This window comes from Magnolia sinica, chromosome 19 (assembly GCF_029962835.1).
Source record: "Magnolia sinica isolate HGM2019 chromosome 19, MsV1, whole genome shotgun sequence".
Classification (NCBI taxonomy): domain Eukaryota; kingdom Viridiplantae; phylum Streptophyta; class Magnoliopsida; order Magnoliales; family Magnoliaceae; genus Magnolia; species Magnolia sinica.
The window spans coordinates 19,217,059-19,229,741 of NC_080591.1; the positions used below are offsets into that span (position 1 = coordinate 19,217,059).

General features: G+C 41.7%; 1 protein-coding gene across 4 annotated transcripts in view; it reads left to right on the plus strand.

Moving 5' to 3' along the window:
- The window catches only part of LOC131235512 (protein RMD5 homolog), a 42,750-nt gene that overhangs the window by 913 nt on the left and 29,154 nt on the right, over positions 1 to 12,683 (plus strand). For 2 of the 4 annotated variants that reach the window (XM_058232706.1, XM_058232707.1), the window contains exon 2: positions 7,176 to 7,220. The exons of the other annotated variants lie outside the window; for them this stretch is intronic. The gene's annotated coding sequence lies outside the window, so the exon portion shown is untranslated. The remainder of the gene's footprint in view (positions 1 to 7,175; positions 7,221 to 12,683) is intronic. 4 annotated transcript variants of the gene reach the window in all.

Genomic DNA, 12,683 nt, shown 5'->3' on the forward strand with positions numbered 1-12,683 from the left:
TCCATGACGAACTCCATCGGCGATGACTAACGAACTCCATCGGCTATAACGATGACGACCGACACGATGGCGCGACTGACGAGGAAGACAGGCGGGCAGAACTGAACGAACACGCAAATGAAGAGATGCCTAGAACGGCTTTGATCGAATCCAGGAATAGGGCAACAAAGAATGAAAAAGAGATTCAAAAGGGGAAGAAGATAGATGAATGGATACAGGTAGGAAAGAAAAAACAGGAGCGATGGCAGGGATTCAAGAGATATGACTCTCTCCCAACCCTATTCGTCAAGGGGTACCCTTCAGGCTGGTCTCCATTAAACCTTGAAAGGGTATTTGGGCGAGCAGGGGCGGTAATGGACGTCATAATGCCCAGAGACAAAACCAGTGGGCAATACAGGGGTTTTGCTCTTATCAGGATGAGCTCGGAGGAAGAGTTATCCCTAGCTGTATCGATGCTATGTGGACAGAGTTTTTTTTTTGGGGGGGGGGGGGAGGAAGGGTGTTATCTTAGCAAAATCTGATCGTCTATCCGCACCGGTTTCAACTACCACACCTCCATCGGCCACCTCATATCGGGACGCATTGGTGAAACAGACTCAAGACAGGCGACAACCTAACCATCCGATTGAGATGGAATACACAGGGGTTAGGAAGAAGGAACCAACGAATCCAAAGGATGTATACTCGATCAACATCAGTAAAGAGCGTATTCAACAATCCAAGAAGGAACTGCAAGATTCGGTGGTTATTAGAACAAGAGAAGGGTTGCCGATATCACAGGTCAGGGTATGGATAGACGAAGTCTGTAGAATCCAAGCCTCTCAATTTTCAATCAGACCTATAGGATACAATGAACTGTGGATAAAGCTCACACTGGGTCTGAATCCGGACATTCTCATAATGGCAGGGGCTATACACAACGACGGGCTTGTAAGCTCTGTTTGGAGCTGGGATGAGTTCTCAATCTTTGGCTATGAGGAGGTCTGGATTCTCATCTGGGGGATCCCACTCGAACTCTGGTATGATGAGTTCTTTATCTCAGTGAAGAAACTGTTGGGCCCGTTAATGGAATTGGATCAAAAAATAAAAATCGGTGAGGAAATGGCAGTCGCCAAGATGAGGGTTCGTAGGAAGAAGGGAGACCCTCTCCCGCCACAGATTCAGGTTGTAGTTGAGGATAGGGAGATCTTTCTCCCTATTCAGCGGGAGGACAAATGATCTCCATGTCCGAGGTGGGGTGATCTTTGGTGTTCCAGAGAACCCCCTCTCTTCCGGGAAGGCAACCTTGACCGGAGCGGAGCATGGAGGAGTTTCGGTTCAAAACTCCCGCAGAACACCAGATCCAGCGTCAGTTCCCTCGTAGGCAGCATTTAATGCAATCGTCAGTGCCAGGTCTTCTCATCAGACACGCGGAGCCAAGAGAGTCGTCCGCCTCAATACCGCAAGCGATCCTGGGACAAGCGGCATCCCCTTAATACATCGTTCGACGAGCGTCTCTATCGCTAATCTCGAGGCCCGAGAACACTGTCCATTGGGCTGCTTAGAAGAAGAGATCGAGACACGTGGCGTTCTCGTTCCGAGAGCCATGTCTATCACGAAAGGCGGGTGGCTCGCGATCTCGGATCTTAATTCGGATCCCGGATCCGAGTTCATTCTGGGTCCCCAACTCAATGATACTTAGCATTCAGAAAGGTGGATATTGGGCCCACTTAGCTCCTATAATAGCCAATCGGGTCAGAACTCTCCCGGGTCCAAGTTACTAGACCCGAGGTTTTTTAACCTCAATCTCCCTATTGCTGCTAACTAGTCGGCAGACAAAAGCTTCAGTTCGACTCCATCAGTCCCAACAGACGCCCTAAACCTTCATCCTGCCGCCCACGGGGACTCTACGTCGTACGACGACCAGTACCAGCTGCATCAACTTCTCCCTTCATCCAGATACAGGTCGAGGAAGATGATCCAGATAACTGACACATTAGAGATTGATCAGGGATCTTTTTACTCCGAAAATCCGTCGTCGGTACGATACTCTTCTCCATCGTCAGTCCGTGAATGGTCAGACCAGGGCCTTCTCGAGCTATTCTAAGAGCACCCAGATTTAGAGATCCTTGAAGCAGAACCTTTACAGGCTAGGGTGGGAGTCGATCGGCCTATAATTGAAGAAGACACACATTAGACAACAGGTTCAGATAGAATAGCTCTGATTGATAAGATCAATAAGAAATGGATTAGAGATGCTATGGGACATGTGGGTAGATCTCTCGGGCTATCCTTTGGCGACTGTCTAGAGGATTTCATAGCTCTATTCCAATGTGTCGAGGCCAGTGGAAGACTGTTGCCAGACCAGAAATTTCCCAGAGGGCGCAGATCAACTTCTCATACCAGCAAGGAATTGCAATCTCTATGACCCAACATGGAGCTGCAAAGTTTACTAACAGGGCATAGATATTCAGAAACTCCATCGAAAAGGGTGGTCTCGTAGGGTGTTCAGGGAAGTTCTGTGTCCAAATCAAGCTGATCTCCTAGAATGTGAGGGGAGTGGGGTCTAAATAGAAAAGAAGGATAATAAAGGACACATGTGACAGATATAAACCTAATATTATTTGTCTTTAGGAAACCAAGATCTCCAAGTTCGATGACAACTTGATGGGCTCCCTCTGGAGGGCTACATATGCAAAATGGGTGGCAAAAAACTCTATTGACAGTGCAGGAGGAATCCTCCTAGCTTGGAAGGCGTCTATTTGGCAGGTTCTTAACAATTGAATGGTAATTTCTCCGTTTCGGTTATTCTTCATCACATTTCTTGAGGGTTCTCTTGTCTTTTCTTCCCATTCTATGGGCCAATTCAGGATGGGGACAGGGAATCATTTTGGGAGGAACTCTCAGCCTCCAGACAGAAATTCTTAGGAGCATGCTGTATAGCAGGGGACTTTAACACCATCAGGAATGTTGATGAAAAATCTCACGGTAGATCAGTGTCTACAACTATGAAGTCCTTTTCCGATTGGATAGAAGAAGAAGAGTTGATGGACTTACTCCTTGGGGCTGGATATACTTGGTCAAACGGGAGAGCGGTCCCTACGATGTGTAGACTGGATATGTTCCTCCTCTCTACAGATTGGTTAGATCAATTCCCCCTAATCTCTCAACTTATCCTCCCCAGGACCACGTCGGATCATTACCCCATTTGCTTAGATGTGGAAGAGCAAAATTGGGGGCCTAAGCCGTTCCGTTTTGATTTATTGTGGATCAAAATTTCAAGCTTCTAAAAAAAGGTTGCTGATTGGTGGGCAGGCTTCAAAGATAAAGGATTTGCTGATTTCAGACTCTCCTTTAAGTTGAAGAAGTTGAAAAAAGAATTTAAGCAGTGGCACCGGAATGAGCTTCAAAGCAAAAATTAGGAGTTTGAAGAGCTGTTAGCTGAACTGTCAGCGATTGATGCGCAGGCCGAAGTTCAAATTGTCTCCAGACTCTCAGGCCAGAAGAGTGCAAATAATTCAAGCCATTGCCAACAGAATCCTTCAAAAAGAAATATCTTGGAAACAAAAGGCCCGTCTGAAATGGTTGAAAGAAGGCAATAGGAACATGCGTTTCTTTCATATTATGGCAAGTATGCATGCGACAAACAATAGAATTTCTAGCTTCTTGGTGGACGGGGTTCGGATAGAAGACAAAGACGAGATTGCTGAGGAGATGATCTCCTATTACAGATCCCTTCTCAAGGGAGGAGAGTGGTGCAGGCCCAAGCTAGATGGAATCCAGTTTAATTCAATTACAGAGGAGGAGGTGGTTCTTCTGGAAGGTCCTTTTTCAGGAGGAGATCAAATGGGCCATTGACGCGTTAGGGGCAGACAAGGCTCCTGGTTCGGACGGATTCCCGATCTCTTTCTATGCTCATTTTTGGGAGGTGATCCAATCAGATGTCATAGATTGGTTCAAGGAGTTCCATAATAGGAGTAGGAGTTCTACCAGCTTAGGGGCTCCTTTCATAGCTTTGATTACAAAGATGATAGGTGTCGCGTCTCCAAAAGATTTCAGGCCTATTAGTTTTTTTTTTTTTTTAGGGGGGGGGGTTTACAAGATTCTAGCAAAGGTGTTGGCAATGCGGCTGACAAAGGCTATTGGGAAGCTCATATCAGAAAATCAGTGTGCCTTCATAGCCGACAGACAGATAGTCGATGCAGCTCTCCATGCTAACGAAATCCTGGATGCTAGTGTTAGATCGTGTCAAAAGCAAATCGCTTGTAAACTAGATATTGAAAAAGCCGATGACCATGTAGACTTGGGCTTCTTGCAATATATGTTGCAGCGCATGGGGTTTGGGGACAAGTGGAGAGCATGGATGAGGGAGTGTAGTGGATCAGCTCATTTTTCCATCCTATTAAATGGGTCTCCAAAAGGTTTTTTCAAAAGCTTCAGAGGCTTAAGGCAGGGAGATCCTCTCTCCCCCTTCCTTTTTCTAATCGTGGGAGAGGCTTTGTCTCGTATGCTCCTAAAAGGGCAAGAGGAGGGCATCTTATGTGGGATCAACATCAATGGTATGCCAAGGCCAATTACATATATTCAATATGCGGACGACTCCCTTATATTTTCTGAAGCCTTGTTTGAGATGGTTCTCAATTTGAGAACTACTATTCTTTGCTTCCAAGCGGTTTCCAGTTTGAAGGTGAATCTGGTAAAATCCAAAATCTTCGGGATCAACATGGATAGAGTAGAGGTAGAATGTCTTGCTCAACTTTTTGGCTGCAAGTCTGAACTCCTGCCATCTTCTTTTGTGGGCCTGCCGTTATGTGTCGGTAAACCTTCCAAAACTCTATGGGACAGAGTTATAGCTAGATTTCAGTCACATCTTTCGAGATGGAAGAGTAGATATCTCTCGTTAGGAGGTCGCCTTATGTTAATCAAAGCCGCTCTCTCCAACCTCCCGATTTATTTTATGTCACTCCTCAAATGCCTGACTTCGGTTAGGGAGTCTATTGATAAAGTGAGGTGGGATTTTCTATGGCAAGGTAAGGAAGTTGGGAAGAAGTTTCATCTCTTAAAGTGGTCGGAGGTCTGTCTCCATGTGTCGGACAGGGGAGCTGGGGTTAGAGATCTTAAAGTGATGAATAAAGCTCTCCCAGGAAAGTGGATTTGGAGGCTTGGGATTGAAGAAGGAAGTCTCTGGAGCTCCATTATCAAAGGAAAATATGGTAGATCCCTTGGTGGCTAGTGGGCTAAAGAATTACCGTCTCATAAAGTCTCACATATCTGGAAAGGAATTATGAAAATGAAGCGGGTTGTTCTTCCGAGCGTTGATTTTGTCCTTGGCAATGGAACCAAAATTCGGTTTTGGGATGACATCTGGATAGGAGAACAAACGGTTAGAAGCAAATTTCCTTTCTCCTACTGTATTGCCGCGTCCAAAAATTTGTATGTTGCTGATCATTTCACCGAAGTGGATGGGAAAATCGTTTAGAACGTGACGTGCAGAAGAAGTCTCCAAGATTGGGAGATTTCGGATTTTACGGGTCTCTTGGAATGTCTCTATACTGCAACCCCCTCTCTCTCATCTCAAGATTCAATTTTCTGAAAACCGGACAAATCGTCTTCATTCTCTGTTTGGTCTCTCTATAACCTAATGCATAGACTGAAGCACGAACCCAAGAAAAACCTCTCCTTTCTCTGAAGTACGATGCCCCCCCGAAAATCATAGTGTTTGGATGGTTGGCAGGGAAAAAGAAAATCCTTGCGGTGGACAATTTGAGGAAGAAGGGGATGGTCCTCCCCAACATATGCTTATGCTGCATGCGGGCTGAAGAGATAGTGGACCATATGTTGCTGCATTGTCTATTCGTTCGATCCATTTGGGCTGCTGAGATTATGAATGAGTTCAATTTACATTGGTGCTTTCCGGGTGAGGTAAGCCAGTTCCTTCAAGCGTGGCACGAGGTGCATATTGGCAGGGTGAAGACAATTATCTGGAGGATGTCTGTTCTTGCGGTTTGGTGGTCGGTGTGGGGGGAGAGGAATAGTAGATGCTTCAGGAATATTTCTAATATGGCTGGCTCAGTGGCAACTAAGGCCAAGCGTCTGGTGATGCGTGGGCCTCCAACGTTAAGGACCTTTATGGTCAAGACTTTTTCTTCTTACGCCTGTAATTGTGGGCTGCTTACTCAGCAGCCATTCTCTTTGTTTTTTGCCTTTTTCTTAATGGATCCCTTCATCTTTCCAAAAAAAAAAAAAAAAAAACGTGTACGGCACATCAAACTGTCTACTCACTTCATAGTCCTTTGATTGGATGGTCTTTATTATCTCTTGTTATTGGATATTGTTTATTGAATCTGGACTGTTGGCTGTTTTTTCCATTTCAACCATCCATCCAGTGGCCATCAATCAGATGCAATTTTGGATTGTGGTCCACTCACAACAGGGCTCATCTGAAATTACCCTGATCTTTTACTATATTAGAAGGCTTGGCTTTCTAGCCCACCTGTCATGCATGCTCGGACGTCCAAGCTGTGAAGAAGCTTGACCGCTCTACGAAGACAGTGTGTCTTGGAAATTAGACGGATATTATGATTACGTGGACCACACATGGACGTTAATTAAAACCAGTGGCTATCATTGATTGTGACGGTGTTGCTTCCTTGAAGGGATCGGCCTAAGTTTTAAACAGGTAATTTTAGTGATACAGCCCACCTTTTGCACTGCTCGGATGTTGTAACAAGATACATGTTGAAGGGAAAGATTGCGATGCATGTGAAAGTTCAGTATAGGCCTTGATCTGCCTCTTGCAACCTCTAGTGTGGTTTATTTATTTATTTATTTTTTGTCAGAGTTCTTGCATACCTCTCCCTAGTACTTGATGCTGCATTCACTGCTCTAGAAAGTCAAAATAAACAAGCTTTCCTCACTGAACTAGTACAATAATTTATTTCATTTGGATCTCTTGCAAACTATGAATATCTAGGATGCTATTGATAGGACTTAATCTAGTACAATAACATTTTCTTAATTGATCTATTTATGTATACATGTGCAACATTTTTGTACTTTAGCATGCATGCACATCTCTGGTAGATATTCATATATATATATATCAAATCTTAGTTCTGATGATGCATATTGCTTTCCTTTTTGATTTTTTTTTCTCAATTTGATTATTCATTTGAAGAAGTCACTCAAATTTACAGTTGGCATTATTTGAGGACAGAGGAAGGGTTTTAACTTTCAATTAGGTGAGCTTCCCCCTCTCGTTTCTCCAAAATTTTCCAGTTAGGGTTTGATTTTTGTAATTTTTTCTTGATTTCTGGTGCTTGATCTGTTTTGATCTTGATCCAACTTATGTTTCTTTATTCTTAGAGATTTCATTGGATTTTGTTTCGATTCTTGCTGATTTAAGTTGTAATTTAGGTTTATGTATTTAGATTTTAGAGATTTATCTTTGATTTATGTAATATCATGCATTTGAAATACATTTTGAGATTCAGTATCTTCTGATTTATCTAGATTATTTCCTTTTATTTTGTGTGATTCTTGTGCTTAACTTGAAGGTGTCTACACCTGGGCATATCTTCCCCATCAGCCAGCTGCGCCAGAGCGAGAGAGAAGCTATAATACAACATATATTTCTTTGCTTTGGATTTCTCCTCATTTCATCATGCCTCCAAAATCAAGCACATTAGTGAGATTACCACTTTTCCCTTTTTAATTGCAAGGAATTTAAGAGTTTGTTTGGATGCAGGCAAATCCCACTTAGGAGTCATTTGATACTTGTAAAATCTTCCAAAGTTGTAAACACTTCACACCAAGGTATTCCGTATCGGTATTGGTTCCCACCGATACCAATACGGATACGGGGGCGTAACAGCGATACGGGTGCATAACGGTGTAATTTTTTTTTCCCCAAAAAAATATGAAAAAATATGGATTAAATCCGTAATATTCTAAGCATTCCAAATATGCATTCATTTATAAATTGGAACATGTTTATGGTGGTGTAACGGTCCACTCTTTGGTGAGAATGCTATATCGGGTTGTCTGATGGATTTATGAACCTGACAACCTGAAATTAATTGCAAACCTTTTATATTTAGTTTTCTAACTATATAATATCTACATAAATTTACTATAATGAATGTAATACCAAAACATCTTATATTTTCAAGTTTTCCTTTTATTTATAGTGCTAGTGCAGTGCATACTTCGTGACTCACATGCATTTTATTTCAATATATGGAGTTTAGGGACTTTTGTATCCTGTTATGTAATTCATGTACCTAACAATTTAATATCATTTTCCCCATAAATCTTTAAAAAAATTAAAATTAAATTAAGGTAAATATTGTTGTCGATTCGGGGTTGGTTTGGGGACCATTTGATGCCCCAAATTAGCCTCAAATTAATGCAATCTATTGGCACTTATCCCACTAATGGATTGGTGGGCATTTATTGGACAGTGAAAAATGAAAAATATCAAATGGTCTTATTTCAAAAAACAAGTGCCTGCAAACTAATGATGAAAATTGTAGGAGTTATTTAATTTTGGGATTGTGACTTAGCAACAATGGTCCCAAAATTTAATTGGTTAATTTTGAGTTGATATATACGTCATGTATAAATTTTTAGGGCCATGTACTGGGGTCCACTCAATTATGTATTATATATCCATGTCATCCATCCGTTTTGGCAACTCATTTTAGGGCATGGTCCAAAAAATGAGGTTGATCCAAATCTTAGGTGAACCACAAAATAAGGGTTTAATTCCAACCATTAAAATTTTCTCAAGATACATACATACAAATATATATATATATATATATATATGTATATTTGGATTAAGCTACTATTTGTGACCTTATCAACAAGTTCGATGGAAAATAAACATTATAATGGACGACATGGATATACTACACATAAATCAAGGTGGGGCCCATGTAACAAAACAGTGCAAGTGCACTGTGCAACGTGCACTGCGGAGCATTTTTAAAAATAAATTTGAAGTGCATGGCTGCAGTCCATTCCTTTTTCCAAGACCCAAAATGAAAAGAAGAGAGGGAAACCGAAAAGAAAAGAGAGAGAGAGAGGAAGAAGAAGAAGAAGAAGAAGGGCCGCAACAGCAGCCTGAGAAGAAGAAAAAGGAGAAGAAGAAGAAGAAAAGAGAGAAAAAAAAGGTATGTACGTTTTTTTTTTTTTTTTCAATTTTTTCCTTTTTTCTTTAGGCCCATAATAGTTGTTACGGTATCATAACGGCCGTTATGGGTTGTAACGTTACAGCCGTTACGGGCACAAAAAAGAGGGGGTGGCCGTTACGATCCCGTAACGTGTAACGGTCACGGCCATTACTGTTACATATTGGCCGTTACCGGCGTATCGTAACGGATACGGAACACCTTGCTTCACATTGTGTTGGGATGGTAAAAGAGGGGTGCAAAGCTGTAAAGACTAAACACTGAAAATCTCACAATTGTTAGCATTTAAAACGTTGTGTTTCACAATGCAGGTAAAAACCGACTTAGGAGTCATTGGATGCTTCTATAATCTTCCTAAGTCATATCCACTTCACACCATGTGTTGGATGGCAAGAAAAGGGTGCAAAGTTTTTGCAAAGTTGTAAAGAGTATTACACCAAGAGTTCCACAATTGTTTGCATCCAAAAACCTGTTTTAAATTTACACAAACTCTTTAGGCCATAACAATGGTCATTTTTGGCTAACTGGCAGCGTGTTTACTAGGTAAACGCTACTAGTTAGCCAAAAATGACATGATGAAACGGTTTGCCTATGTAGAGAGTTCAAAATAGGGGGATTTTATATGGGATCCAAACGACCCCTTATGTGAATTGTTTACACTGGTAAAAAGTTTCCCCAGTAAATTGTTTCATCCTAACATGATTGGGTACTTGCAAAATCTTTACCGGTAAAGAGTTTCTCAGGCTTTGGCACTCATAAAGAGCAATTGAAAGATAGTGCATCGGTATTCACACAAGACAGCTTGAAGCTGCAAATTGCCACATAAAAGTGCCAACATGGGATGCATCTGGTAGATCCAAGCCACCAATCATGTGGGTTTACACTCTACAGTTGCACGGAGCATGAAGCAAAGCTGCAATAGACTCGCGTGCGGGGGCGGGAGCGGGGAAGTGACTGTTTGAAATTTTTATCAAAAATAAATAGCTAGGAAGTAGGAGCAGGAGCGGGAGTTTGAAGCCTGATTCAAAACAGGAGCCACACCTGACTAGAAGAAATGTTCAACTAGGTGCGGGCCCCACCATGAAGAGTCCCTGGCCTAATTAATAGGATGGTTAGCTCATTACACAAGGCATGTATGCTATGTACAAAAGAAATGCCCCAATTGACCATAGAAATTCAATCTGCAGAAGGGAGATGATATGGTAGAGCCAGAATCACCAAAATTTATTAGTGTTACCTATTTTCCTTTCCTACCGTCATTTTCATGGCCACAAATCAGATGGATGGAATAATAGATTTAATTTCTACCAACAGCACGAATCCAAAACAAGAAAAGACAAGACAGGCAGAGGTCGGTGAACTGTCGCAGAGATAGAGTGAATGAGAGCAATTGGAGAAGGAGAGGGAAAGAAAGATCAATAAAATAACAGATCTACGAAACAACAACAGAAATCTACAAAAAGAAAACGATAGAACTCAAAAAATTCGATCTTGGCTAGCAGATATTGTACTCGAATCCATTAAAATCAATAAGAATCAACAAATCAATTGGACAGAAAGAGGAATGGAGCCTGGTAGCAGATATTCTACTCAAATCCAAGAAAAACCTAAGACAAGAGAGATACCTCCGGAGCTGCAGCCAGGCATGATCGATTAGAGATGGATATGAAAAAGAGAGAGCTTTCAAAACCCTATAATCGAAGCAAATGAAGTAAATTGGGAGGGGTTTGGGGGTATTTGCAGGAAGGAGTTACATTTTCCTGCATCGCGGCATAGAAATGCCTACATGTGTCGCCCTATTTGGGCTCACATTTAAATATCGTCATCTAAGATACTAAATCTAAAAGGATAATTCTAACAATCATGGTTGTGCTTAACGTGGACCGTTGCAATGAATATTTCAACGACTCATGTTCTAACTCCAAATATATAGCCAGAATTATCCTTTTTGCGGTGCTGGTGGATATGAGCCATTCAAAAATCTCCTAGAGCGTACACATGGTCTGGATTCAACAGAGATGGTTGAGTATTCACTATTGAATCATGAGATGGATGGGATTTCACAGTGGGTTCAACAGAAGTAGTTGATTTAGGACCACTCATCAAGTGAGGTGGAATGTAGCGATGAGCTGGCCCAAAAATTACAGCCGTTCATTAATCAGGTAGTCTATGGTTGTGGCTTGAATATAGATTGTCGACCACTATTACAACCGTTGGTTGCCCTTGTGCAAGTTTGATCCTTCTGATGAGTGGGCCAGTCTTTGTTTAAGAAAATGCATAGTCACTGTCAGTCTTGCCTTATGAACGGATCAGATCTCATAAAAGGGTGTTGAAATGGCAATCTCACACGAGCAAGCGAGATTAGAATTTCTCCTGCTCCTTTACTTGCTCTTCAGGATATCGTCAAGCGCGATGAACCAGAGTCGGCATCTACCGAATGAGAAACATTTGCGTATCTTTTTTCAGACGGGAGGAGATGACTTATGCGATACTTTTTTCAGACGGGAGGAGACGACTTAAACGTGTACGAAATCCAACCCGTCCATCCACCCCTCGTTTGCTTTTTGAAATCCAGCCAGTATATCAGTTACACCAACCCCTTGTGTGGCTTTCATCCCAAAAATAAGGCTGATTCAACATTAACGTAGGCCATCCCATATAACTATATCTACAACTCTAAATTCATTTGTTATGGCTCGTGTGAGTTTTGGATTACTTTGAATTTTTTATGATTCTTTTATCGTGTTTATTCGTGTCATATCAACGGACTGGATGGTGTATAAACACCACGGTGGTCATACATAAACTAATTGTGTGTATTACATCTCAATACACATCTCAACTGTTTCTTATGGTCTGGCCTGCCTAAGTTTTTAATTATCATTAATTTTGGATTTAACAGTTAATATGAGGCAGCTTACGCGATGGACGGAGTGGATCTCACGAAAGTTCTACCCACATACTATCAGTTGGCCTAAGTAACCCAATTAGGCAGGCACGCTAGCTTGGTTCACTTGAGAAAGTCAAACTTCTCCGGCCCAGCCTCACCCAACAAAGTGAGGCCCACTGTGGGGCTCACTTTAATGCATGTATTGTATATCCACGCTGCCCATCCTTTCTTTCCTCTTATTTGAAGGCATGAGCCCAAAAATGAAGTAGATCCAAATCTCAGGTGGACTACATCACAGGAAAGGGTGGTGATTTATCATTAATAATTTCTTGTGGGCCACAAGTTTTTTATCAAGCTTATATTTGGTTTTTACCTACATCCAATTTTTTGTGACCTTCTCAACAGGTTGGATGGCGAAGAAACATTACTTTGGGCATTAAGGTGGCCCTGATAAGTTTTTAATGGTGAGCGTTCAATCACCACTCTTTTGTATTGTGTGGCACAATTGAGAATTTTTCTTACTTCATTCTTAGGCTCATGACCTAAACTGAGTTGGAAAAATAAATGGACGACATGGATATAATATTATACATACATATATATATATATATACTTTTTTT